This window comes from Hemitrygon akajei, chromosome 1 (genome assembly GCF_048418815.1).
Source record: "Hemitrygon akajei chromosome 1, sHemAka1.3, whole genome shotgun sequence".
Lineage (NCBI taxonomy): Eukaryota > Metazoa > Chordata > Chondrichthyes > Myliobatiformes > Dasyatidae > Hemitrygon > Hemitrygon akajei.
In genome coordinates this window covers 83,301,478-83,329,156 of record NC_133124.1, presented here as the reverse complement: position 1 = coordinate 83,329,156, position 27,679 = coordinate 83,301,478, and the positions used below count along the sequence as shown (strand labels likewise).

The 27,679-nt window shown below is 38.7% G+C and overlaps 1 protein-coding gene and 1 long non-coding RNA gene across 4 annotated transcripts in view; one reads left to right on the top strand and one right to left on the bottom strand.

Moving 5' to 3' along the window:
* ldlrad4a (low density lipoprotein receptor class A domain containing 4a) overlaps nt 1–12,810 on the bottom strand; it is a 247,393-nt gene extending 234,583 nt beyond the window's left edge. For all 3 annotated transcript variants that reach the window (XM_073046744.1, XM_073046752.1, XM_073046738.1), the window contains exon 1: nt 12,646–12,810. The gene's annotated coding sequence lies outside the window, so the exon portion shown is untranslated. The remainder of the gene's footprint in view (nt 1–12,645) is intronic.
* Nucleotides 12,811–13,159: 349 nt separating this feature from the next.
* Nucleotides 13,160–27,679, top strand: part of LOC140728287 (uncharacterized) — a 29,632-nt gene continuing 15,112 nt past the window's right edge. The window contains exons 1-2 of the long non-coding RNA XR_012099044.1: nt 13,160–13,480; nt 27,358–27,530. This is a non-coding gene — a long non-coding RNA (uncharacterized lncRNA). The remainder of the gene's footprint in view (nt 13,481–27,357; nt 27,531–27,679) is intronic.

Genomic DNA, 27,679 nt, shown 5'->3' with positions numbered 1-27,679 from the left:
TATTTCCCCATAATTTTGTTTGTTCTACCCGAAATTACCTTGAAGTTCCTGCAATTTACTTAAGGCATTATTGTATCCTTCTCTTGTGTGAAAGGCTCTGAAGAGCAAGCAAAATTGATTGCAAAAGAAACTTATTTACAAAAATACAGATTCAATGTGGTTTTAGGAGGTACTGTCAAAATGCATTTTAAATTTTAGCCCCTGTAGGCCAATAATGGAAAGAAATTAAATCTTAATGTAACAGATGGCATGACAATCAGATCAGCTGCTTTGACCTATTTGGAGACCTTCACCCTGGAATGCATAATTTCATCACCTGTTTCACATAATAAGAAACTGAAGAAAGAAGAAGCCATTCTGCCCTTCACATCTCCTTGACTACTCAATAAGATCACGGTTGATTCTTTTACCTCAGCACCACGTTCTAGCATTCTTTGCAGCTAACAAGTCAAGGGTTATCAACTCCATGCAGAGTACTAAGTCTACCTTATTCTTGCAGTTGCCTGTATAGAGATTCAGATAAATCTCCGGCCCATGACAAATTTTTCCACCATTAGAGCAATATTGAGTTATATTTGAGGACAGTAATGTCATATAATTTTCAAGATAAGGTAGCCAGATTCCTTCTTACTTGAGGTGATCAATACCTGTAACATATTTGCACCACATTTCAGCTCAAATCAAAATATTGCCGGTGTCTTAATAAAAGAAGGCATTACAGTAGCCAGGATAACTTTAATGAACAACTGATATGACAGCCCCCAAACAAAATGTGTTTCCTTCTCCTGTTGGCACCATCCCTATTCTCCCCCCAATACCCAATGATTTCATGTTTACAGGGATTCCTTGCTGCTACATTCATTCAACTGCTACATTATGTCATGGACAGTGCTCTTGAACTGCCATTCCCTATCCCAAAAAGTCAAACTCAGAAACAACTTTTAAAATCCTGATTAAAATGTTAAAAAACTGCAAATGCTAGAAGTATAAAATAAAAACAAAAAATGATGAAAATATTCAGATCATGTAGTATCTGAAGAAATGCCATTGACCTAAACTCTCAACTCATTTCTCTCCAAATGGCCTTCTCCTGTTTTAGTTTATTGTGTTCTTATACAAAGATGATGCATACTACTGAATGAGGGTCAAATTGTTCAAAGCAGCCTATTTAATTGTCATCCTACCTATTACTTTAAACATACACTTCCTCTCCATCCCTGGCCCACTAAAGTTGAAATATACATTTTGTTTAAGATGAACTTCACCAACTTCTTCAATAGCACATCCTAAATCCACTGCCGGACCAGCTGAATTCATTCAGCATGTTCTGTTTTCCGACTTCGAAACTGTCGTTCAGTTATAAAAACCACTAAAGGTACACAAGGGTTGCTACTTATTCTGCATGACTACATAAGTTCATTCAGCATATTTTATCCAGCTTCAAAGATGATTAGAACATCTCTCTCTGTGAAAAGTACTCCAAACCTAAAGTGTGTTGCAACTGAAACACAACATAGGTTACCTAAAAAGGTTCCAGTACAGACAAACCATGACAGAAACACAGAAATGAAACCTACAATTACATAGTCCCTTTAACAAAGGGCCCAACCACTTGACCTTTATTTACATGCAGACAATCTATCAAAGAGTAAGGTACTGAGCAACACAATCAAATATCATGATCAAGAGTACTGGCTTTTATAATAGGTATAAAAAACAAATGTAGAAGGACAGGCTTAGATATGTAATTCAGAACAATAGATCTCAATCATCTAAAGGCATGCATAGCCATCAGTTGTTGGAGGGAGAGGAAAGAGAAAAGTACTTATAGATGGATAATTTGCAGAATGGTCAGGCATACAGTATTTAAGGAGGAGGCATTAAACAATGAAAGGATTGAAACGCAGGAATTATAGTTATTAAAAATGCATGGAATAACAGTGGTTTAACAAGTGTTATTCCAAGTTAAGAAAAACTTCACTGTTGTTAAAGAACACAGTTTTCACAGTTTAATCAGTATATAGTTTTTCACAATTTATATTTAAAAATTCAAGAAATTAATTTTAAATTTCAGGGCATTAAGTGACCTGTTTATGCTTCTTTCCATTTCTGGTAATTATTTTCCATATTAAAACAAAAAGCATTTTGAATGTAATGGTGGTACAAGGAACATTAGAGATTTTTTCAGGCAGGGATGTTACTAGACATTAAAAATTGAATTTCCACTAATTATATCAGCACAATCTGGGCAAAATCAGCTGGATCAGCAGAAGAGATGAGAAAATTTCACACATATTCAAATCAAACTAAAGTTATCATAGTCTGTGCTTACTACAGCCTTTTATATCTATACATGATTTAATTTTTGCTAGTCTGTCTTGATCCACAATCTTAGTGAAAAACTGCAAGATTTTAATTATTATAGTTTGTGCAGTGCTTCAGATTTACACTTATTCACTCCATTACTTCTTCCCATAATTATAAATTTAACAACAAATGCCAAAATGGAAATATTAGATTGTTTGCTAAAGCTATAAGACATTTTCAGCAACTTTAAAATCAAGTCACTCATGATGGGGGTGGGGGGAATGAGAGGACGAAGACTGGACAACCTTATTAAAACAGCTATTACTTCCTGATAAACCTATTTTTCAGTTTTTTTAATATTTGTTTCAGATATGCATATTTTATGATGGAAAAAAATCATAAAATGTGTTGTTTAACTATGTACTCATTCACTAAAGATCTTCCATTTGTTTTAGCTGAAACATAACCCAAACTAATCTACACAATTTAAAGTATATTTTGACACAAGATTTCTACTGCATTCAGCAATTCCACCAAAAATATTTATATAACTATTGTTGACATTCAACTGGTTTGTTTAATAAAAAGTAGCACTTCAAAGCAAGGATGTAATGCTACTTTATAAGGAATGGGCCAAACTGTATTTGGAGTATTGTGAGCAGTTTTGGGCCCATATCTAAGAATGGATGTGATTTACTTCCCAGCTCTTTACTTCACCCCTCCCTTTTCCAGTTTCACCTACCACCTTGTGTTTCTTCCTCCCCTCCCCCCACCTCCTTACTCTGAATCTTCATCTTCTTTCCTCCAGTTCTGATGAAGGGTCTTGGCCCAAAACATCGACAGTATGCTGAGTTCCTCAAGCATTTTGTATGTGTTGCTTGGATTTCCAAAATTTACAGATTTTCTCTTGTTTGTGAAGGATGTTCTGGCATTGGAGAGGGTCCAGATGTGGTTTACAAGCATGATCATGGGAATGAAAAGGTTAATGTATAATGAGCATTTCATGATGCTGTATTTGCTCAAGTTTAGAAGAATTAAGGAGGGGATCTCATTGAAACCTACCAAATATTAAAAGGCCTAGATGTAGTGAGTCCTCTGGTCCTAGATTCAGAATGCAAGCACATCCCTTCAGAATAGAGATGAGCAGGAATATCTTTAGCCAGAGGGTGGCGAATTTGTGGAACTCATTGCCACAGTTGGCTATGGAGGCCACATCACTTAAAGCAGAGGGTGATAGATTCTTGAATAGAAAGGTTGTCAAAGGTTATGGGAAGAAAGCAGTAGGAGAGTGGGGATGAGAGGGGAAAAAACAGCCAGAATCAAATGGTGGAGCAGTCTTAGTTGACTGAATGGCCTAACTCTGCTCCTATGTCTTATGATGTTATGCCTGTCTGTGTTAGAGAAAATCAAGTTGTTTCACTAGTGTTTATCAGGTCTGATATTGTGATCTTTAACATATTTCTCCAAAGATATTGATTTAGATGTTCAGCAACTAGTTTCCAGAAGTCTAATAAATACTGTTCTACTTTGATATATAATAACTTATTAGAATTAGACTTAGTAACTTTCAAGTGACAAAAAAATCATATTTTATGTATTTCTTAAAAGAACATAGTCAAATACAGTAATCAACAATCTTAACTGTTTTGTTAAAGCCTATTTACTTTATTATTCATTTTAACTTCCAAATATTTTCCAAAAAAAATGAATTCTGTTAAATATACAAACAAGAGAAAAATTGCAGATGCTGGAAATCCAAGCAACACACGCAAAATGCTGGAGGAACTCAGCAGGCCAGGCAATATCTATGGAAAAAGTATAGTCAATGTTTTGGGACAAAACCTTTCAGCAGGACTGGAGAGAAAAAAAGCTGAGGAGTAGATTTGAAAGGTGGGGAGAGAGAAAAATGCCAAGCAATAGGTGAAATTTGGAGGGGGAGGGATGAAAAAAGAGCTAGGAAGTTGATTGGTGAAAGAGACAAAAGGCCATGGGAGAAAGAAGAATGTGCAGAGAAGAGCCCTAGAGGGAGGTGATGGGTGGGCAAGGACACAACATGAGAGAGGGACAAGGGGATTGGAAATGGTGAAGGGGGGGAGTGTGGAGGTCAGAACAAGTGTGATCTCCCAGTAGCCACCCATTTTAATTCCAATACATCCATCCATGACCTCCTCCACTGTCAGGATGTGGACACGCTTAGGTTGGAAGAACACCTTATATTCCATTTGGGTAACCTCCAAACTGATGGCACGATCATCAATTTCTCCAACTTCTGGTAATGCCTCTATCCCGCCCACCCCACCATTTCCTATCTCCTTGTCCCTCTCTCATGTTATCTCTCAGCCAGCCCATCACCTCCCTTTGGTGCTCCTCCGCCCACCCCCCTTTCTTCTTTCTTCTATGGCCTTCTGTCTCTTTCACCAATCAACTTCCTAGCTCTTTGCTTCATCTCTACCCCTTCAAGTTTCACCTATCACCTGGCATTTCTCTCTCCCCTCCCCTCACCTTTCAAATCTACTCCTCAGCTTTTTCCCTCCAGTCCTTCAGCCCAAAATGTTGACTGTACTTCTTTCCATCGATGCTGCCTGGCCTGCTGAGTTCCTCCAGCATTTTGTGTGAGTTGTTCTGTTAGATATACATTGACTCAATTTTGACTTTAACAATGAGACATTAATAAAGCAAAAACATTTATAAAAAGCACAATTAGGATTCAATAACTTGTTCCTGCTTTTCTATACCCCACCCTCCAACCAGGTATTTTCTTTATCATAACCAATTGTGCCTGAAGATGACTTTTGAAATTGTGCCCTAACTTTTTCTTAAGCTGTGTCAGAATGAAACACTTAAAAGTGCTGACACAAAGGATGTATCCTGGAACTGTGCATCACACTTTAGGGTCTGTCCTCAACATCACAGCTCAGAGACAAAATATCAAACTGAATTCCAAACTTTTGAAACTGCCAATGCCATTGAGGATTTAAAAGGCAAATTCATAACTTCTGCTTAATATGCATTATTTCAACAACAATTTGCACTTATTAACATCAGTCATACTGGAAACATCCTAACGCAATTTACAGAAGTATTATCAAATAAAAAAATTAACACCAGGCCACAAGGAAATGTTAAGAACATATGACCAAAAGAATTACCAACATATTAGCTTTAAAACAAACCTCACTGGGAACTGTGTAGTTGAAGGCATAAAGCACTGGTGGTGAGACATGATTAGGTGATCAGAACTGAAAAAACACTGCCTCTCCACCTTTTTTAAAATTCACACTTTTCTTTTAGTGAAGTAACCAGTCATTTCTAGCCACTTCCCACTTTTGATTTGTGTTTTCTCATCTTTTCAACTCCCCAATTCATGATGGTTTTAATTTGCACCAAAGAGGAGCTAAATTAAAATGTGAAATAACAAAAGCAATAAAACTCTAGTATGGAGAATGCTCACAACATCATAGGTACATTCTAAAGCTAAAGCAAAATAACTATTTGATATCACAATCCACCTTCAACATAAATCACTGGACTAACACCACACAACTGAACTCTTAGTGGCCTTCAAAACCTAATCATCATAATGAGTGGAGAGACATAACCACCATGTATAACAACAGTACTTTTTGAACACCATTAACATATTTGAAGGAATGCAAGATTAAAAGAATGAGATATAAACACTTGATAATATTATACTTCAAGAAACAATAAAACTGAAATGAAGCTTGTATCATATCTTTATTCAGGAAGGGTAAAAACACAGATTTAGTTGAGTTTCAAAACTGAAAGAGAAATGTGACAGTAAGGGACAAGACGTTTTCCTTTGGATATCTTTATCAGATACAAAAGTGGCATTAAATGAATATCTTGCTTAAAGCAATTAGTTTTAAGATGATGAAACAGCATTGCACAAACAACATTTGGTTCACCGGGACATGGGTTTATGACCATGATAGAAAGGAAGCAACACATGTATGTAAAGAAAACTCAGAGACAATTAGTTTGTTCCTTTCAGAAAATGCTAACAAAGTTTCACTGAAATCACTGCACCATTGTGATAAAACACAAACAGGATCTCAACATTTTAAGACAAAATTTTACCATTTTAAACTTAATGCTAAATTTGCATGATTCTGTTTTTATGCAGTATTTCATTTAGCACCCACACATAATTAAGTACAACACTCTCCAGAAGTCCATAATTATAAAATGAATTACAACTCTTGCAATATTACAGGGTAACCTGAATTTATTTTAGACCATAAGACATAGGAGCAGAATTAGGCCATTTCATAATGGCTGATCACAGATCCCATTCAACCCCATACACCTGCCTTCTCACCATATCCTTTGATGTCCTGACAGATCAGGAAACTATCAACTTCCGCCTTAAATGTATCCATGAACTTGGCCTCCACAGCAGTCTGTGGCAGAGCATTCCACAGATTCTCCACTCTCTGGCTAAAAAAATTCCTCCTTACCTCCATTCTAAATTGTCACCCCTCATTGCTGAGGCTGTGCCCTCTTCTTCTGGATACCCCCACTATACAAAACATCCTCTCCACATCCACCTTATCTAGTCCTTTCAACATTCGGTAGGTTTCAATGAGACCCCCATATATTCTTCTGAATTCCAGTGAGTGCAGGCCCAAATCTGCCAAACACTCCCCCTATGTTAACCCCTTCATTCCTGGAATCATCCTCGTAAACCTCCTCTGGTCTCTCTCCAATATCAACACATTCTTTCTGAGATATGGAGCCCCAAACTGTTGACAATACTCCAAGTGCAGCCTGACTGTGTGTGTATGTCCTCAGCATTATCTCCTTCCTTTTATATTCTATTCATCTTGAAATAAATGCCAACATTGCATTGCCTCCTTTACCACAGACTCAATCTGTAAATTAAGCTCTGGGAGTCTTGCACGAGGACTCCTGAGTCCCTCTGCAACTCTGATGTTTGAACCATCTCCCCACTTAGAAACATAGAAAACCTACAACACAATACAGGTCCTTCAGCCCACAAAGTTGTGCTGAACATGTCCCTACCTTAGGAATTACTATGCTTACCTATAGCCCTCTATTTTACTAAGTTCCATGTTCACTCAACCTATTCTCATATGGTATGCTCCCCAATCCAGACAACAACATCCTTGTAAATCTCCTCTGCACCCGTTCTATGGCTTCCACATCCTTCCTGTAGTGAGGCAAACAGAACTGAGCACAGTATTCCAAGTGGGATCTGACCAGGGTCCTATATAGCTGCAACATTACCTCTCGGCACCTAAATTCAATACCACAATTGATGAAGGCCAATACACCATACGCCTTCTTAACCACAGAGTCAACCTGCGCAGCTGCTTTGAGTCCTATGGACTCAGACCCCAAGATCCCTCTGATCCTCCACACTGCCAAGAATCTTACCATTAATACTATATTCTGCCATCATACTTAACCTACCAAAATGAACTACCTCACACTTATCTGGGTTGAACTCCACCTGTCACTTCTCAGCCCAGTTTTGCATCCTATCAATGTCCCACTGTAACCTCTGACAGCCCTCCACACTATATCTCCAACCTTTGTGTCATCAGCAAATTTACTAACCCATCCCTCCACTTCTTTATCCAGGTCAGTTATAAAAGCTACAAAGAGTAAGGGTCTCAGAACAGATCCCTGAAGCACTCCACTGGTGACCCACCTCCAAGCAGAATATCACCCATCTACAACCACTCTGCCTTCTCTGGGCAAGTCAGTTCTGGATCCACAAAGCAATGTCCCCTTGGATCCCATGCCTCCTTACTTTCTCAATAAGCCTTGCATGGGGTACCTTGTCAAATGCCTTGCTGAACTCCATATACACTACATCTACTGCTCTTCCTTCATCAATGTGTTTAGGCATATCCTCAAAAAATTCAATCAGGCTCGTAAGGCTGTAAGTCATTCCTACAATTGCCAAGATCCTTTTCCATAGTAAATACTGAAGCAAAGTACTCATTAAGTACCTCTGCTATCTCCTCCGTTTCCATACACACTTTTCCACTGTCACACTTGATTGCTCCTATTCTCTCACGTCTTATCCTCTTGTTCTTAACATATTTGCAGAATGCCTTGGGGTTTTCCTTAATCCTGTCCACCAAGGCCTTCTCATGGCTCCTTCTGGCTCTCCTAATTTCTTTCTTGAGCTCCTTCTTGCTAGTCTTATAATCTTCTAGCTCTCTATCATTACTTAGCCTTTTGAACCTTTTGTAATCTTTTTTTTTTCTTCTTGACTAGATTTACAACAGCCTTTGTACACCATGGTTCCTGCATCCTACCATCCTTTCCCTGTCTCATTGGAATGTACTTATGCAGAATTCCATGCAAATATCCCCTGAACATTTGCCTAATTTCTTCCATACATTTCCCCGAGAGCATCTTGAAAGATCATGACCAATGCATCTGTTATCTCTTCAGCAACCTCTCTCAGGACTCTGGGATGTAGTCCATCTGGCCCAGGTAACTTATCCACCTTAAGACCTTTGAGGTTGCCTAGCACTTTTTCCTGTGTAAAAGCGATGGCACTCACTCCTGCTCCCTGACACTCGTGGACCTCTGGCACACTGCTAGTGTCTTCCACAGTGAAGACTAATGCAAAGTACCCACTAAGTTCATCTGCAATTTCTTTCTCCCCCATCACTACCTCACCAGCATCTTTTCCAGTGGTCCAATATCAAATCTCACCTCCCTTTTACTCTTTATATAACTGAAAAATCTTTTAGTATTCTGCTTTATACTTCTGGCCAGTTTGCCCTCATATTTCATCTTTTCCCTTCTTATAGCTTTTTAGTTGCCTTTTGTTGGATTTTAAAAGCTTCCCAATCATCCAACTTCCCACTCACTTTTGTTACCATTAATGCCCTTTTCTTGACTTTTAAGTAGTCCTTAACTACCCTTGTCAGCCATGGTTATCTACCCTTGCTATTTGAGAACTTATTTTACTTTGGAACATATCTATCCTGCATCTTGTGAACTATTCCCAGAAACTTCAGCACCTCTGCTCTGCCATCATCCCCACCAGTATCCTCTCCTCCAATCGACCTGGACAAGCTTCTCTCTCATGCCTCTGTAATTTCCTTTATTCCACTGCAATACTGATACATGTTTCTTATGCTTCTCCCTCTCGAATTACAGTATGAATTCAATCATATTGTGATCAATGCTGCCTAAGGATTCCTTTACATTAAGCTCTTTCTAAAGATGTAATTCAATCTCTTACCAAGAGAACCACACCACTGCCTATGCCTTCCTTTCAATACGAAGTATATCCTTTGATGTTAAGCTCTCAACTATGGTCTTCTTTCAGCCAAGCCTCAGTTAAGCCCACAACATCATTATCAACCAATCTCTAACTGCGCCACAAGTTTGTCCACCTTATTCCAAGTGCATTTAATACAGCACCTGCATTCTTTGCCCTTTTGAATTTCACCTCTGTGGTACAATTTAACTCTTTGCTCTATGTGCATTTGTACCAAATCATTGGCTTGTCCTTTCTTACATTCATTTTACACCTATCAGCTACTTGTAAATATGCTGGCTCATCCTCAGCTCTAGGCTGGCTGATGGCACAATGGCATCAGTGCCGGACTCCGGAGCAAAGGCTCCCGAGTTCAAATCCAAGTCGGGCACCCCCTGAGCACGCTTTCCATCCATGCCGGGTTGAGCGTCGAGCTAGCTACTCGGCCTCGTAAAAAAAAAACATGGGTCGAGTCAGGAATGTTCATATTGTGACCTGGTTAATCCAAAAGGAAACCAATCCTGACACCACGTGCCAGATAAGAACGGCTGACTGTCTGGTGCGACACGCTTAAAAAAAAATCCTCAGCTCTATCATACTGGCTCCCATTCCCCTTCCATATTATCTTAAACCACTCACAACAATTCTAGTTCAAAACTGCCCGCAAGAATATTGATTGGTCTTCCTCGGATTCAAGTTCAACCCTTCCCTCTTGTACAGGTCACAGCAGCCCCAGAAGAGGTCCCAATCATCTAGAAATCTGAATCCCTGCCCCCTGCTTGAAGTCTTCAGTCACGCATTTATCTGCCAATCATTCTATTCTATTCCAATTCTGACTGTCGCAGTGGCACAGGCAGCAATCCTAACTATACTACCTTGAGGTCCTGCTTCTCAGCTTCCTTCCTAATTCCCTGTATTCTGTTTTCAGGACCTCCTCCCTTTTTCTACCTATGTCATTGGTACCAATATGTAACACGACTTCTGGCTGCCCACCATCCCTTTTCAGGATATTGTGGACACATTCAGAAACATTGCGGATCCTGGCACCCAGGAGGCAAACTACCATCCGTGTTTCTTTTTCACATCCATAGAGTTGCCAGTCTGTCTCCCCTAACTATTACTGCTGCCATCCACTTCAGTTCCCTACCCTTCTGAGCTACAGGGCCAAAGGCACGGCTGCTCTTTTGACATTGAAAGGTGGAAATAAGTGTATTCGTGGAAAGATCAGCTGAGAGAAAACATTTTCCAAGATAGTGGTGGAGGAATTCAAAATTAAATGAGATCCATGTGACAACTTGTTATGGAATCACACAAGGCCAAAAATCACTTGCTTCCACTGTTTCGGCAGATTCAGGGATGGTTGATATGGGATCTGCAGTCAGATAGGAATTGATAGGGTAAAAGGATATGTTGTTTGGAATGTGGTTCAGCCCTTCCATTTGAGTTCTGCATGCTCCCATCATCTAGACTTGAAGTGCCTTATGCTTTCCCAGATGCTCCTTCTCCATCCTGATTCAGCTATACAGCAGAGGTTCCCATATGAAGGTGTAGATGTTGCATATTTTTGAGAATGTTCTTGAAGGTTTTCCCTAACCTCCTGGGAATATCTGGCTGTGAAAGAGCTCAAGTCAACTATTTGTTTCAGGAATCTAGTCAGAAAGATGGATAATGTGACCAACCCAGCAGAGATGGTTGGCCGTGATCAGAGTCTTCCTGCTGGGAAACTGGCCTGGTGGAGAGCACTCGCATTGGCTCACCTATCCTGCTAAGCGATTTGAAGGATCTGCAAAGACAGCATTGGTGGTGTATCTGCAGGGCTTTGAGATATTTACTGTTGGGCATTTCTGTCTCTAAAGCACACAGAAGAACAGAGATCACTATCAGCTTAATGCCAAATCCAAGGTCTTGGTCTTCAAAGAGTTTTTATTTCCTTAATCAGTCAAAGGCTGTACTAGCAGAACGGATGCACCGTGACTCTCAAGATATGGAAAGTGATCCACAATTTCCAATGCTTAGACACTGATAAAGCCATAATTTCATCGAGCAATGGGGGAAATATGACAGACCAAATACCCTACTCCTTCAGCTACTTGTGTTCTTATGCAACTTAATTTACCAGGGAATAGCTTTGAAATGTTGATGTAGACCTTTGTCTTTTCAATGCTTAGTTTAAAATCCATCTTCAGTCACATTTAGAGAAAGAAATCTAGAATTATTTGGAACTCAATCTCTGTATGTACATGCATAAATGTGTTTGAAACTTGAAACCTGATGATCAAAGTTGGAGTGATGCTAGTTCTGAGGTGGAGGTAAAGGTTAAATAGTTTCTTACTCATCCTGTAGATTAACTCTAGTGACGATTTATTGAAGATGTAGCGATGATTGCACCCAGGATGACTGAAAAGGTTCCTGTGCTTGAGTGAACCTTGTCTGCACTGTCTGTTAAGGATGTATTGGAGGATCACAAATTTTATGTCATCATAGTAGATATAGACAGGAAATAAGTTTTAGAAAGGTGACCCTTCTGAAGCACCCTTAAATCATCCTTTCCTTTTGTAACAACTCATTTCTTTAGAAAAATTAAAAGTTGAACCCTCCATTACTTTCAGATTATGACAATTAATTCATTTATAATTATGCATTTCATATCTTTTTAATTGTCCCATTTACTGGGTAAAAAAATATTCAGCAATTCAGCCTGTAAATGACCCAAAAACGTCCATCAATAAAATTCGCACAAACCGAGCCGAGGTGAAATTTTTAGTTATTTTAAAATCAATAACGCATTTGGTAACTACCAAAGGTTTACTTCCAGATTTAAATTGGGTTTTATTTTGCTGTCACAAAGTGCTTTTGTGATGGTGTCCGGCTTATGTGATTACTGTGCTGTTGACTTTAAACTTGGGCCTGTCTGGCTAGCGCACAGACAACACATTCTGTGTGACTGCCCCAGTCTGGCTTCTATAGGAATACATAACGCTTTCTTTTGCTCTCTCTCCTCTCCACGCCACAAAACCATTGCACACCCCGCCAGCCATACCCTTGGAAATTATAAATGTATTTACCAGAAACAAATCCAACTTAACCGTCTCCACCAGCCCTCCTGCTCCTCTGATCGTGAGTACATGACAGCGAGCCTCACTCAGCCCGGGGCTGTTGTCTGGCGCGGTGTCAGTCACCGACTGACTGACTGAGCGAGCGGCGCTCGAGCTCGCCTCCTCCCGGCTCGTGCCTCCTCCCCCTCCCCCCCGCCCCCCCCCCCCCCCCGGGCCAACCGTCCTAACCGTCTCCGGCTGCTACCTCCTCCTGTCGTCACACCCCCCCCCCCCCACCCCACCCCACCCCAGACTGCCCGCTCACGCTCCATCCAGACAGCCAGACAAGGGGTTGCTGGATGGGGGGAGGGAAGAAGAAGCCAGTCACATTGAAGGAAAGATGAGCTCCTCCACTGGGTTGTCGTCCGGCTCGTTCCGCCGCTGCATCGCCACCTGGAGGACTGGATGGAAGATCAACCGTCACTAGAACCAACTAAAGAGGGGCGGGGGTGGGGGCGGGGGCGGTAGGAAAGAGTCTTTAAATCATGAAGGGTCACAGGATAGGCTGGGTTTGTTTTCTTTGGGTGGAAGAGGCTGAGGGGGCACATAATGGAGATGCTCAAAATTTTGTGGGACATGGATGGGAGGTGACTTTTCCCCAGAGTATGTCTGAGATACAGTGGAAAAACTTGAGTTTTGCGTGCCAAGCAGACAGATAATTGCCCTACACAATTACATCAAGATAGGAAAAAGAAAAATGAAGTTCCAACGGCAGATTTTTTGTTGCATCAGAGTCCAGCATCTGCAGTCTTTTGTGTCTACATGTAGAACTTAATAGTACATTTACAGAGAAAGCAAAGTCCAGGTAAGTGAGATAAGATCAGGAGTTAATCTTTTCGAATTTGAGAGGTCTGTCAAGGGTCCAGTAGTAGTGTGACAGAAGGTGTCCTTGAGTCTGCAGGTATATGCTCTCAAGCTTTTGTATCTTCCATTGGCTGGGAAACTGGAGAAGAAAGAATGATCATGGTGGGAGAGGTCCTTGATTATTATTTATCTGCTGTGACAGATAAATAATATGGCATATTCACTCTTCTGTTCTATAATATTAAGTAGAATTGTGATTGTGCTTTCAAACTCCACTTCAGATTTCTGTGTGTCCCCCTGCCGAGGAAGTATGCTGAAGTTACCTTGATGCTGAAAGTTATTGCCTGCACACAATATTCCAGGTTTAGGTTAATGTTTTATAAAGTTGTAAACAGCATACTGTAACAGTCCACATTTGTTGAACATTATGTGAAGACAACATTGTTAGGATAGATTAATTGGCCACTGTAAATTGTGCCTTGTGTGTGATAAAATCTGATGGGAAATTGTTGGAAATATGGGAGGAATAAAAAGGATGAGTGGAAAATTTGATGTCTGATGATAGTTTTGGACCTGGTGAGCTAAAGGGCTTGTTTCCATATTGTATCTCTCTAGGAGTCTGTAAAAGCTGAGTTTAGTGTCTACACATAATCCATATAGTACCATTCATTTTAGACAAGTTGAACACAATACAGGATGAAAGATCAAACAACTTGTCCAAAAAGACTGAAATCAGTGTTGATAGATAATTAAAATGTCCTGGCCAGGGAAAATAAAGAATCAAAAGAGTATTGCAATTCTATGCTTTATATCTGGAGATCTAAAGACAATGGTGCATCTGTACAAAAACCTGTTTACATTAGAGTACTATGTTAATGTCGAGAAAAATATGCATAAGTAAAATATTGAACATGCGGGAAATCAGAACTGAAGTTGGAAAACTGAAGAAAGGTCTTGGCCTGAAATGCTAATTGTTTATTCATTTCCACAGATGCTGCCTGACCTGCTGAGCTCCTTCAGCATTTTGAGTGCTGTATTTTTTCATAGTTCATTTTTGAAATTTATAGTGATTTTTGTCTTTTCACTGTATTGCTGCCACAAAACAAATTTCATGTCATACAAGTCAGTGATAATAATTTTGAAATTCTCAACAAGTCCAGCAGCATCACATAGTTAATGTTTTGGGTCAATAATCTTTGATCAGATAACTTCTGTAATTTTTTACAGTACTGATGGGGAAGCATCTGGATTGTTTATTATTAAGAATATTGATACTGAGGAAATGGAGTGTAGATTTGACCGGCACTTTGTGTGCCTCTGTTAGAGGTGGAGGGAAGAGACATCTTGTATGTATCATAGGCTTTGTCCTGATTTATTTATTTTAAATAGTTATTCAGTGCTAATTGCAAAGATTTCAATTTCTCATTAAAGTAGTTACATCTAAAATATTGCCTTTTCTAAACATTTAAATAAGATTTTTCATGTTAGATGTTAACTGATTTTTTTCAAATATATTTTGTTTTAATGTTTTAAAACAAGTGACAGAATGGGTAATTACACATGATATCAAACACTTTTGAGCATTTGGCAGTTTTGGGCCTGTACTCACTGAAATTTAAAAGAATGCGTGGGAATCTCATTGAAACCTACTGAATGTTGTAAGGACTATATAGGGTGGATGTGGAGAGGATGTTTCCTGTGGATTTAACGCGGAAGTTGATCTTTTCCTGATCGGTCAGGTCATCAAAGGATATGGTGAATAGGCAGGTGTATGGGGTTGAGTGCAATTCAGGTTCAGCCATGATGGAATGGCGAAGCAAACTCAGTAGACAATAGGTGCAGGAGTAGGCCATTTGGCCCTTCGAGCCAGCACCGCCATTCAATGTGATCATGGCTGATCATCCACAATCAGTACCCTGTTCCTGCCTTCTCCCCATATCCCTTGACTCCGCTATCTTTAAGAGCTCTACCTAGCTCTTTCTTGAAAGCATCCAGAGAATTGGCCTCCACTGCCTTCTGAGGCAGAGCATTCCATAGATCCACAACTCTCTGGGTGAAAAAGATTTTCCTGAACTCCATTCTAAATGACCTACCCCTTATTCTTAAACTGTGGCTGCTGGTTCTGGACTCCCCTAACATCGGGAATATGTTTTCTGCCTTTAGCGTGTCCAATCCCTTAATAATCTTATATGTTTCAATCAGATCCCCTCTCATCCTTCTAAATTCCAGTGTATACAAGCCCAGTCGCTCCAATCTTTCAACATATGACAGTCCCACCATCCTGGAAATCAACCTCGTGAACCTACGCTGCACTCTCTCAATAGCAAGAACGTCCTTCCTCAAATTTGGAGATCAAAACTGAACACAATACTCCAGGTGTGGTCTCACCAGGGCACTGTACAACTGCAGAAGGACCTCTTTGCTCCTATACTCAACTCCCCTTGTTATGAAGGCCAACATGCCATTAGCTTTCTTCACTGCCTGCTGTACTTGCATGCTTACTTTCAGTCTCGAAGGGGGGAATGGCTTAATAATCTGCTCCTATGCCTTATGGTCTAACAATTGTATTGCCCAGTATACACTAACTATACAGGTTATCCACTTTGAACCCAACAAGAATAAAGACTCTTCCTGCCCCAATGTTTTTCTCTTCTTTCCTCTCCCATTGGACAGAAGATAGAAAAGCTTGAGAGCACATTCCACCAGTTAAAAAGGCAGCCTTTATCTCACTGTTAACAGACTTGAGTGGACCTCTTGTATACTATAGATGAACTAGTCTATCTCGACATGGCTCCTGCACTTATTTTTTTACTTTCACTGCACTTTCCCTGTACCTGTAACACTACATTCTGTTTACCTTTAAACTTTTGAAAATGCTGAAAATATTGAAATTTGGGGATTCATGTACATAGATCATTAAAATCTCAGGGATGGGGTTGAGAAAATAGATTCATAGAAGGATAGAGTAATTCAGCATAGTAACAGAGCCTTCAGCTCAATTCATCCATGTTGATTATGGTGCCCATCGTACTAATCCCATTTACTTGCACTTAGCCCATATCCTTCTAAATCCCCCTACCATGTCTTTTGTTAACGTTGCGACTGGAATACAATCCACAAGAAAGTATACTATTATACAAAGCCTTAGTTAGACTTTGGAGATTCAAGAGACTGTAGATGATGGAATCAAAGCAACAAACAATCTGCTTGAGGAAATCAACAAAATTCAGTAGGTCTCTGTCTCTGTCTGTGATCCACCTGTCACAGTCTTCCAACTCCAATTCCACTTATCTCCCCAACCTGGCACCACCTGCCTGTCATCTTACACCTCACGGATGCTGCTCAACCCACTGAGTTCCTCCAGCAGATTCTGTGTTGTTTGGTTAGGCTTGAAGTATTGTAAATAGTTCTGGGTAAAATTACACTGAAGGAACATGTCATTACACTGCATTCAATTTAATGCTAATAAAATGAGATCTGGACTCCAAAAGTTCAAGTTCAAAAAAGGTATTCCAAACTTGATACTGAGAAGATTACAGAGTATTTGAATAAATTTTTACAATATTTGAAGGATAACTGAAAAGCAAGTTACAAAGAAACCGTTTCTGCTGATATGAGGAGTTGAACACCAAAGAGCTCATTAAAAATCAGAATAAAAGTTTTCTGCAATGAAGATTTAGGGAAAAAAAACCTTTTTCACACAGAAGGTAGTAGAAACTTAAACATCTTCCATAATTGTCCATTGATGCTGGGTCAAATGTTACAGAATTTTGTTCACCAAAGAGAGGAAAGATCTATCCTGAGCCCAAAACATTGCTGCAAAAAGGAAGAATGCGTGCCAGTGGAACTTCATTAGGAGTTTGAAGAGATTTGGCATCACTAAAGACTCTACCAGTTTAATACAGATTAACGGTGGAGAATATTCTGACTGGTTGCATCACTGCCTGGTATGGAGGACCGATCAGCAGGATCAAAAGAGACAATGCTATCTAGGACATCTTCAAGAGGCAGTGGATCAAGAGGGTGGCATCCATCATTAATGAGCCTCACCATCTAGGACATGTCTTCTTCTCATTACTGCCATCAGGGAGGAGGTACAGGAGCCTGAAGACCTACATTCAACATTTTAGGAACAGCTTCTTCCTATAGAAATAAGCAATATTACAAATCTGAAATAGTTTTCAAAAACAAATTTTCTCTCTATTCCTATTACTCCTGGATGTAAGTGCAATTGTGGTACGATAAGACGGACTCATGACCTCATTACAATCTTGATCTTATTGTTTACCTGCACTACACTTTCTTTTATTCTGCACTGTTATTCTTTTATCTTGTTTTACCTCAATGCACTGTTTAATGATTTGGTTCGTATGAACAGTATGCAAGCAAGATTTTTACTGTATTTTGGGGGCAGTAATAATAAACCAATTCCTTTCGTGATTTCTCCAGATGAGAAAAGTACTGATTGGAAAACAGAGAGAAAGGCAACCAGCAGATTGTTTGTTCATGATGTTCAGGCATTTGCTTCCCAAGTGCAGCACTGAGAGAGTGCTCTCTTGTTGGAAGTACAGTCTTTCAGGTGGAACTACTTACCAAGGTTCTTTCAGATTGATGCAGAACATCCTATAGTTACATTTCAAAAAAGAGAAGTGGAGCTAGCTCTGGTGCCCTGGGTAAAAATTGATTCCTTGCATAGCATTACTGAAAACAGAACAAATAGTTAATTTCAGGTTACTATTTGTCAGAATTTGATGCGCTCAGTGAAGTAGGGAATGTGTAATTTAAAAATATAAATAATGGCTACTTAATTTAGTTATAGCAACAAAAAATAGTCCATTCACACACAAATATCTATTGTGCAAATGCTAGTAGTAATACATTTATCCCAAAATTGTTCATTCATTTTTTGTTATCGTGCTGTTCTTATTCAATCAGATATTTTAGTAACACCGTTACTCTGTAGAATAGTTTCAATTCCTGCAAGTATTAGTAGCAATGGTGTTAGTCACATGATTGCACAAACTCTGCTCTTACACTTCAATTATCATTGCAGCCATTGTCTCAGACTCTAATACTGTTTGCCATTTAATATTCAGTGCTGGCTTTTTGCTGTTTGCGTGATTTGTTCTCTTTTTGATCATTGGGTGTTTGATGTTTTCTTTAAATGGGTCCGCGGTATTTCTCTGTTTGGTGGCTGCTGTGGGAGGATGAATCTCTTGGTTGCATACTCTATACATACTTGGGTAATGTAATCGCAGTTTTTATTCAATCCCAAACTGACCATTACATCCCATTTAATCACCACCACAAATTGTGCCTACTATCATTTATATGTGACTGTTACATATCCATTACTAATCTTTTATGTACATTTGGAAACTGTATTTTGTGATCCTTCTAACTGACCATGCATTCTTTATGAACCTCCTAAATTTACTGCCATGTTGGGTGCTGGATCCACATTTCCCAATGATGCTGACCTATAAGATTCAATACCTCAGTTTAAAATACAAATTCTTATTCTCAAATCCTAATTTGAGCTCCCCATCCCTTCTCTGTTTAAAGGTAGATAAAACTTTTCACTACTTCGCAACTTGCTTAAAAACTAATGAAGTATTCTTAATGTCACCATGGTAATACTGAGGATGTCACATCCAATACAATATATATAAAAAAGTCCCACGAACAGCAATGAAATAGTTGACCTCCTACAGGCTTGAAAATTCTCCAATTACAACAAGATGGCTTTAATCATCCAACTGTCTACCTTTCAGATGTTGTCACTAGCTGGCAGTTTACCTCCAAAGCACACATTATCCTTAATTGTTCATGGGATTCTCAAACATACATGTAGGAGAGTCTACAACCTTGGACTGCAAGATGAAAGCTTATCATCATCTTCTCATTTTTGTTGTTTGACAGCAATGACTGAAAACAATCCACACACCAGATTCTTCAGTTCCATCTTAATCTTCTATGCACCTTCACCCTCCTTTCTGAACTACAACTCCCATAAAGGTTCTCTCTTTCACAGATAATTTGATTATCCCTCCTCATATCTTTATCTTCTTTGTGCATCGATTTCAGTCCATTTATATGCTTACGTTAGAATAATTTAAGTGGTTTGCATATTTAAATTTTCCTATTGCATGAGAACCCAAGAAATTAGGAGCTTAAGGTCCTTCAGACTGTGTAAGGCATTGGCATTTCTGCAAGTTCTGCACTAAACTAAGTGATATATTCAATATAATTTCTGACTTCGTAAGCTTCAGTAAGTGGAGTAATTGTATTTTATATCTGATGATGTATTGCAGTTATATGCTGTATTTCTGTAAAAATGACAGAAGCCTGATTGAATGTCAGTAATCCTATAATTATTGTTTACTGTCTCATTCAAGGAAGACAGAGTTGATCCATTATGTTGCAGAGGAAGGAACATAAAAAATAAGGGAGATCTCTGGTAAATATGAGTTACAGCAGGTCTTTTATGAGTGAGCGAGAGTCATAATTCCTCAGTACTGCATGAATGCACAATGCAATGTTCATAGCCAATGATAGGATGTTCTGAATGTTTTACTCAGAAGATATTTTTCCAACTTTTAGGGCAAATTAAAAGCAGAGAAAGATAGATAAAATTACAGAATTTTCTTTTCTGACTTCCTTTTTGGTAGCAATTTACAGACTGTGTCCAGGTAATGAACAGGTTCCTTGTTTTACAGATAGCCTTAAGATAATTTTGTCTAACAATCTCTCAACATGGCAACCCCACCACCATAGTATTGTAATGAATAGTATCAAATGCACACCAGACTGATAAGAAAGAACAAATACTAAAAGTGGAGAGGGAGAGGAAACTAAACACATATGTATGTACATATGTCAGACTTTTGAATTTAATATTATGGAGTTTAACTGTAGAGTGTCCGTAAGACAGATGTTCTTAATGATAAGACAGTCTGTAATACAATCTATTTATAACTTCCCCTGATTATATCTAATAACAAGAAAGAAGCATTTATTAAATATGTTTTAAAAATCAACAACACTATGTGATGCACAGGCTTTTCAGTGTGGTTAATTTCTCAGCTATATATAAAAAAGATGCTTCTGAAATAATCTTACCCATTTGTAACCTTGGTCTCTGGTCACTGAGAAAATTAATATTCATTATCATTAATGCTGATTTACGATGTTACCCTGAATTGCCCATTTAACATATGCTTGTCATTTTAAGTGACTCTCTCCATTAATGATTTATTCTTCATCTGCTTGCTCACTGCACTTATATGTCTACTAACTGTTTGATTATAGACACAGCTAATTGTATGTAGTTATGTTTATTACTATTAAAATCAATTTTCAAAACTTGAAACTAGAGAAATTGGACACGAGAGAAAACTTACAAAACGCTAGTATTATTGGCTTCTTTCAACGGATGCTGCCTGACCTGCTGAGTTCATCCAGCTTTTTTGTACAGCTAGAATTATTGATGTCTCACACAAAATGTGGTAAATACACACAATCATTCCAAAATAAGCAAGATCTGTGTGCATTAAAAATTAAATGGTACATAAGTACTCTTAACCTTTGAGGAGCATTGGATGTCTCTGAATCTGTACTTGATGAATTTCAGAAGGATGAAGGGCTATCCCATTTAAACCTTTCGGATACTGAAAGCCCTGGATAGACTGGACATGGAGAGGATGCTTCTATTGGAAAGAGAGTCTAGCATATGAGGGTATGGCCTCAAAATAAAGGGATACCCCTTTAAAACTGTGATGAGAAGTATTTTCTTCAGCTAGAGATTTGTGGATCTCTAAATTCATTATCAGAAAGGGCTGAGGAGTCTAATTTTGTGGGTATATCTAAGGAAGAGATTGATCATTTTTGTTTGATAAGGGAACTAAGGGTTAAGAGGAGAAGGCAGAGAATGGCATTAAAAAGAAAGCAGCTATGATTGAATGGTGAAGTAGATTTGATGGGCTGAGTGGCCTAATTCTGCTCTTATATCATGGTCTTGTGGTCTAAATAGGAATGGCTAAACAGAGTTACAAGATCCAACTAAGAGGCAAGCCATGGTTATGAGGAATAAAATCAAATCAAAAACTTAGCAATGAAGGAGTAATTTCAACATATAGAATCTAGAGAGAGCTGATGAGGATTAACAGAGGATTAGTGTAAATGGGTGCTTGATGGTGAATGCAAAGCCAGTGGGAGAAGGTCTGTTTCCATACTGTATCTTCCTGTGACTCTATATTCTGCCTGTCTCTTGGGTTTGCCATTAAATGTATAACAGTATGTGAAGTATAAATTCACCTGACATGGTTTCAGCTCAAGTACCTATATATAGTTTTGGAAATTTAATTGGTCTATACTTATTATATAGGACCTAAAGATCAATTCATAGATGGACAGACTCAGCAATTTCTAAATGCCACCCAGACCATGTTCTATTCTCGCTGCTGTCTTCAGAAGCCTTATGGCCCACACCACCAGGTTCAGAAACAGTTATTACCCCTCAATTATAAGGTTGTTGGAGCAGAGGGGATAACTTAACTCAACTTCACTTGCCCCATCACTGAACTGTTCCCACAACCTATGGACTCACTTTCAAGGACTCTTAATTCATGTTCTTGATATTTATTGCTTTGTTATTATTATTATTATTATTATTATTGTTATTATTTATTTTGTACTTGCAGCGATTGTTGGCTTTTTGCACATTGGTTGGTGTCAATCTTGTCTTTCACAGATTATATTGTGTTTCTGTATATGCTCACAAGAGAATGAATCTTAGGGTTGGACAGTATATGGTGACATATACTGTATGTACTTTGATAATAAATTTATTTTGAACTTTGAAATAACTGAACTCTAGTTTTACAATGGTTCACTTGAGGGAAGTAAAGTGCAAAACTGAGATATTCTCCAGCAGTAATATAAGAAACTTGTTTCTGTGATAAGGGACATGTGGCCAATTAGAGATAAGCTGCACTATACATTCCCAAGATGAAATGAGAAAGATTGCTCTAACCTCCACAGTAATTTTTCAAGTGTGTGATTCATAATGAAGTAAAAAAGAACTAAGAAGAAAACTGTACAACTGCCTGGGGTCACATTTATCGGTAAGGAAGATGGTTGTCATTGCAAGAATGCAATGCAATTTGTGATTAATTTGTTTTTCTTGTGAATGCTGCTTATTTTATGCTATGTGCCTGTGATATTGCTGCAAGTAGGTTTTTTATTGCATGTGTGCATATGACAATATACTCAACTTGACTTGGCTTTACCTAGAGGTGTTCGTCAGTGCTGTGTCCTACACCCTATCATTCTCAGATGCTTTAACTATCACCTCCTCCCAGCAGAGACATGGGGATATTTGCTGGTAATTTTTCATTTCTATTTGCAGGTGCTCATTAAATGAAATATTCCATGCCTGCATGCAGCAAGATCTAGCTTTCAAACAGAACCTAGCTATTGATAAATAATATTCAGTGACCACCTACATTTACTCTCAACAGTCAACAGCAATTCTTCAATATCACCATACTCTGGTCACCATAGATGAGAAGGTTAACTGGATGAGCTAACTGTGAGTTATGAGAGCAGATGAGAATCTGAATATGACAGACTGATCACCAACCTTTTAAATGGTCTGTATGTAACCACTTTGGCAATCCTAGACACATTTGCACCCCAATTTCCCAGAAGGACTTGGAAGTTAAAGGGTTAAGCTGATAACTTTCCTCAGAGTAAGGAAAGATCCAGCAATGGAAAGTGCTTCATTTACATATAAGCCTGTATCACTTACCAAACAATGATCAGCTTTTAGCAATAACAAATTTCTATTAGTTTTACAAAGGTTGGATTCTCATTTCTTGTGGCTGATCACTATAATTGTCTCTATATTTCTTGAATATCATAGGAATTTGCCAATCATGAAATTCATATAATGTCAAGGGCACAACTACTGAGTTTCAGTTCTGTATTGTGTGCAGTTCTGGTTGGGTAGCTGTATGAAGGGTGTCATTGAGTTGGAAAGTATGTAGAAAAGATTTACAAGGATGTTGCCAGAACTGGGTGGCTGGAGTTATAAGAAGAGACTACAGCTGGGGCTTTTTTTTTTCTGGCTTGCAGGAGACTGAAGGATGACCTTATAGAATTTATAAAATAATAAGGGGCATAAATAAGAAGAATCCCAGAGTAGGGGAGAGTAAGAACTGAGTTTTAAGCTGAAAGTGGAAAGATTTAAAGGGGCTCTGAGAAATAGCTTTCTCACACAGAGTCTGGGGGTATATGGAATGAGCTGGCAGAGGAAGGTAAGGGCAGTTGATGTTGTGCCAACTTTTTAACCTACTCCAAGATTAATCCTTCTCTCCACTTAGCCATCATTTTTCTTTCTTCCATGTACCTATCTAAGAGTTTCTTAAATGTCCCTAAGGTATCGACCTCTACCATCACTCCTGGCAGTGCGTTCCACATAAAGTACCTGCCACTCTCTATGTAAAAAACCTGCCTCTGACATCATACCTATACTTTCTTTTCATCACGTTACAATTATGCCCTCTTGTATTAGCCATTTCCAATTGAGGAACATGGTGCACTGGCTGTCCATTTTACCTATGCCTCTTATCATCTTATATATCTGTATCAAGTCACATTTAGTGACATTTAGACAAGGAGATGGATTGGAATGGTTTAGAGGGATATGAGCCAAATACAGGCAAGTCATTCTAGCTCAAGTACTGATGAAGGGTCTCAGTCCAAAATATTGACTGTTTATTCCTTTCGACAGATGCTGCCTGACCTAATGAGTTCCTCCAGTATTTTGTATGTGTTACCTGGATTTCCAGCACCTGTAGAATATCTTGTGTTTATGATATAGCTCAATAGGCAACTTGATTGCATTGATGAGTTAGACATAGGGTCTGCTTGCATGCTGTATAACTGTGAGTCTCTGACTAGGGAAAAAAATGTGAGAAAGTTTATAGCTGGAACCAGGGTCCAGAATGTTTGTATATTATCTGTTCCCTTTAAACTCACCTGGTTCAACAATAAATACATTGTACTGCTGTGTAGCATTGAAAAATAGAAATAAACATATGTTTGCAGATCCAAAAATCCCAAAAATCTGCTGGTCCAGCACTCTGATATTCTCAAGAGTGTCAGGTGTTATCAATGTTTTACTGCATTGCGGATGTTAGAAATCTGAAGTAAAAATAGAAAATGTTGGAAATACTCAGGTTAGGCAGTATCTATCTGTATGACTTTCTGAGTATTACTAGCATTTTCTGTTCTTTTATTTTAGGATTTTGAAACATTTGCTTGTTTGTGCAATTTGCCAGCCCAGTGGAGAAGAGGGAGAGAGTGAAAGACAAAAATAATTACTGTCATTATCTGGATGACTAAGTTTCTGAAATCAAGGTTAATGCACACTTCTGAGTACCTAATCTTCATGAGACAATTTGGCTCAAACCCAGGCAGGGCACTAGGGAATAATAATTTCCTTGATAAGTTTTGCAACACAAACCACAATCTGAACAAAAAAAAAAGCACAGACACCACAGTTCCTAACAAAAATTACAAGTAAGCCAACAGTGTAACCACCTCCAATCTCTACTAAGAGCAACATTTCCAAGTTCACTGATAATCCAATAACAGAAGAAGACATAAATTATGATAACAAAAGCAAAGAGATTAAGACAGATTAAATTATCAGAAAAAGAAAATGGCAGATGGAGTATAATGTGGGGAAATGTGAGGTTATTCACTTTGGTAGAAAAAAATACAGAAATGCAAAGTACTACACTGTTGTGTATTTAATATTTCAGTAAGATTTGTTTCATTAAGCATTCTTGTTTGTTTAAATACTTCATTATGATTACATGTCAAAGTATGTGAATGACATGCATCATATGTGTGCATGCCTTGCTTAAAATAAAAACAAAATTAGACTCCTATTTCAGACTCTCACCTTTTCTTTTCAATTAGTTTAATGTTTTGGAGTTACAAAACATAACATCCACCAAATCTTGTTATTTGCTGATTTACTTGTACTTGTGAAATTGATTGTGCTTTACTAAACGTGTTGTTAAATATGGTGTGTTCCTTTACAGCCCTTTCCTGTGGTATTCAGCAAATCCCTTTTGCCATTAGATGAATTACATTTGAAATCTTGAGCCAGCATATAGTGAGGTAGCAAACAATCCAGGCTGGGAACACTGAGGTTGAGCAATGTGGTTATGTTCACAGCCTCCAAGTTGTGGTTAGGGTGCACAGTTAGAACTGGGTGGAGGATTGGAATTGGGGCTGGGAACACCAAGGGTCAGGATGAGTGGCTGGAGACAGGATCTAGAGTATTTGTATGTTCTAATTGACTGGTTGCATTATGGCATGGTACAGTAATTCCAATGCACAGGAATGCAGGAGGCTCCGGACAGTTGTGGGTACAGCACACCAATCACCATTGACAGCATCTGAAGAAGTAGTTACCTCAAGAAGGCTGAGCCTATCATCAAGGATTCCCACTGTCTGGGTCATGCCCTCATCTCACTAATACAATCAGACAGGCCTGAAGTCCCACACCACCAGGTTCAGAAACAGCTACTATCCTATAACCATCAAGTTCTTGAACCAACCTGCACAACCCTAATCCTACCTAGCAGCAGAACACCACAGATCACCTCCTCCACTGAGGTTTTCATTTTGGTGTTTACTGTATTTATTTTGTAGTAAGAGCTTAAGCTTGCAAAGACTTCTCTTCCACTGTAATATATACTTTATGATAGCTCATTTATAATTTATATACTGTGTGTGTTACCTGTGCCTATGTCTGTGATGCTGCTACAAGCAATTTTTTCATTGTACTGTACGTCACTCTACTTATGTACATGACAATAAAGTTAACTGATGCTTTTGTAACTTTTGGTGCACCTACAAGAACACTGTTTCATTATTTGCTGATGACCTTGCACTTTTCCCATCCTTTATCCAAATGCAAATGTTCAATTCCTTTCAACTTAGTGCTTTGTACATCAATTCCTTTATTTTGACCTTTCATTAGATTCTTTGCTGGATTTACTTAGAACAGCCCCCCAAACTACTGCCATGCCCAATAATCAATCTGTATTTCTTTTGGATAAAGCTCTAAACTCTCTTAGGTGGAGATAAAAGATCCCTTGGCATAACAGCAGAGAAGTTCTCTTGAAATTCTGGGCAATATTTATCTCTCAGCCATTATCATTAATATATTACTTGATCATTACCTCATTCCTCTTAGTGAAGGCTTGTTGTATACAAACATTCTGTTGTATTTTCCACATTACATAACCGACTACGCTTCAAAGAGCTTTGCATTGACATTAAGGTACATTGAGATATTCTGAGGTCATGAGATGGCAGATCACCAGACTCTCCTCTTAATTTATTATTCATATTTTGTGATGCACTTTGGGATTATTTTGTTAAGGGCTTTACATAAATGGAAATTGTTTTGATGGATTAAATTTTTCAGCCACATTACTACTGAGGTGCAAGTTCTGAATGGATACTGTCAGAGGTCCTTTTTGACAAATTGTATATTCAACTGGACTCAAGTCTCTGTTTTACAAACATGCTTTTGTAGACAGCTTTGCTGTTAGTTATGGCTGCAAACTCTCACCCTGATGCTTCAAGAAAGTAATTGTCCAAGCTATCAATGTCATAAATACACTTATCAGAATGGTAGAGTCAAAGAAGAACTGCTCGAGAAACCCAGCAGGTCATCCAGCATCAATGGAGAGAGAAGGATAGTGATGTTTTCCACACCCACTGTCTACTTCCCTCCATAAACGTACTTGATTCATTGGGTTCCTCAAACATCTCTTTTATTTGTTCCAGATTCTAGCATATGATTCCAACTTGTGATGGCTCTGGACCTTTACTCATTGGAGTTTAGAAGAAAAAAGGGGACATCGCATTGAAACCTACCAAATATTGAAAGGGCTAGAGAGAGTGGATGTGCAGAGGATGTTTCCGTAGTGGGCAAGTCAAGGACCAGAGGGCACATTCTGGTAAGTATGCCTACAGAAAAAGAATCTCAGGGTTGTATGTAGTGACATGTATGTATTCTGATAATAAATTTTACTTTGAATTTTGAACATCCTCAGAACAGAAGGATGTCTCTTTACAGCAGAGATGAGGAGGAAGTATCTATGAAAGG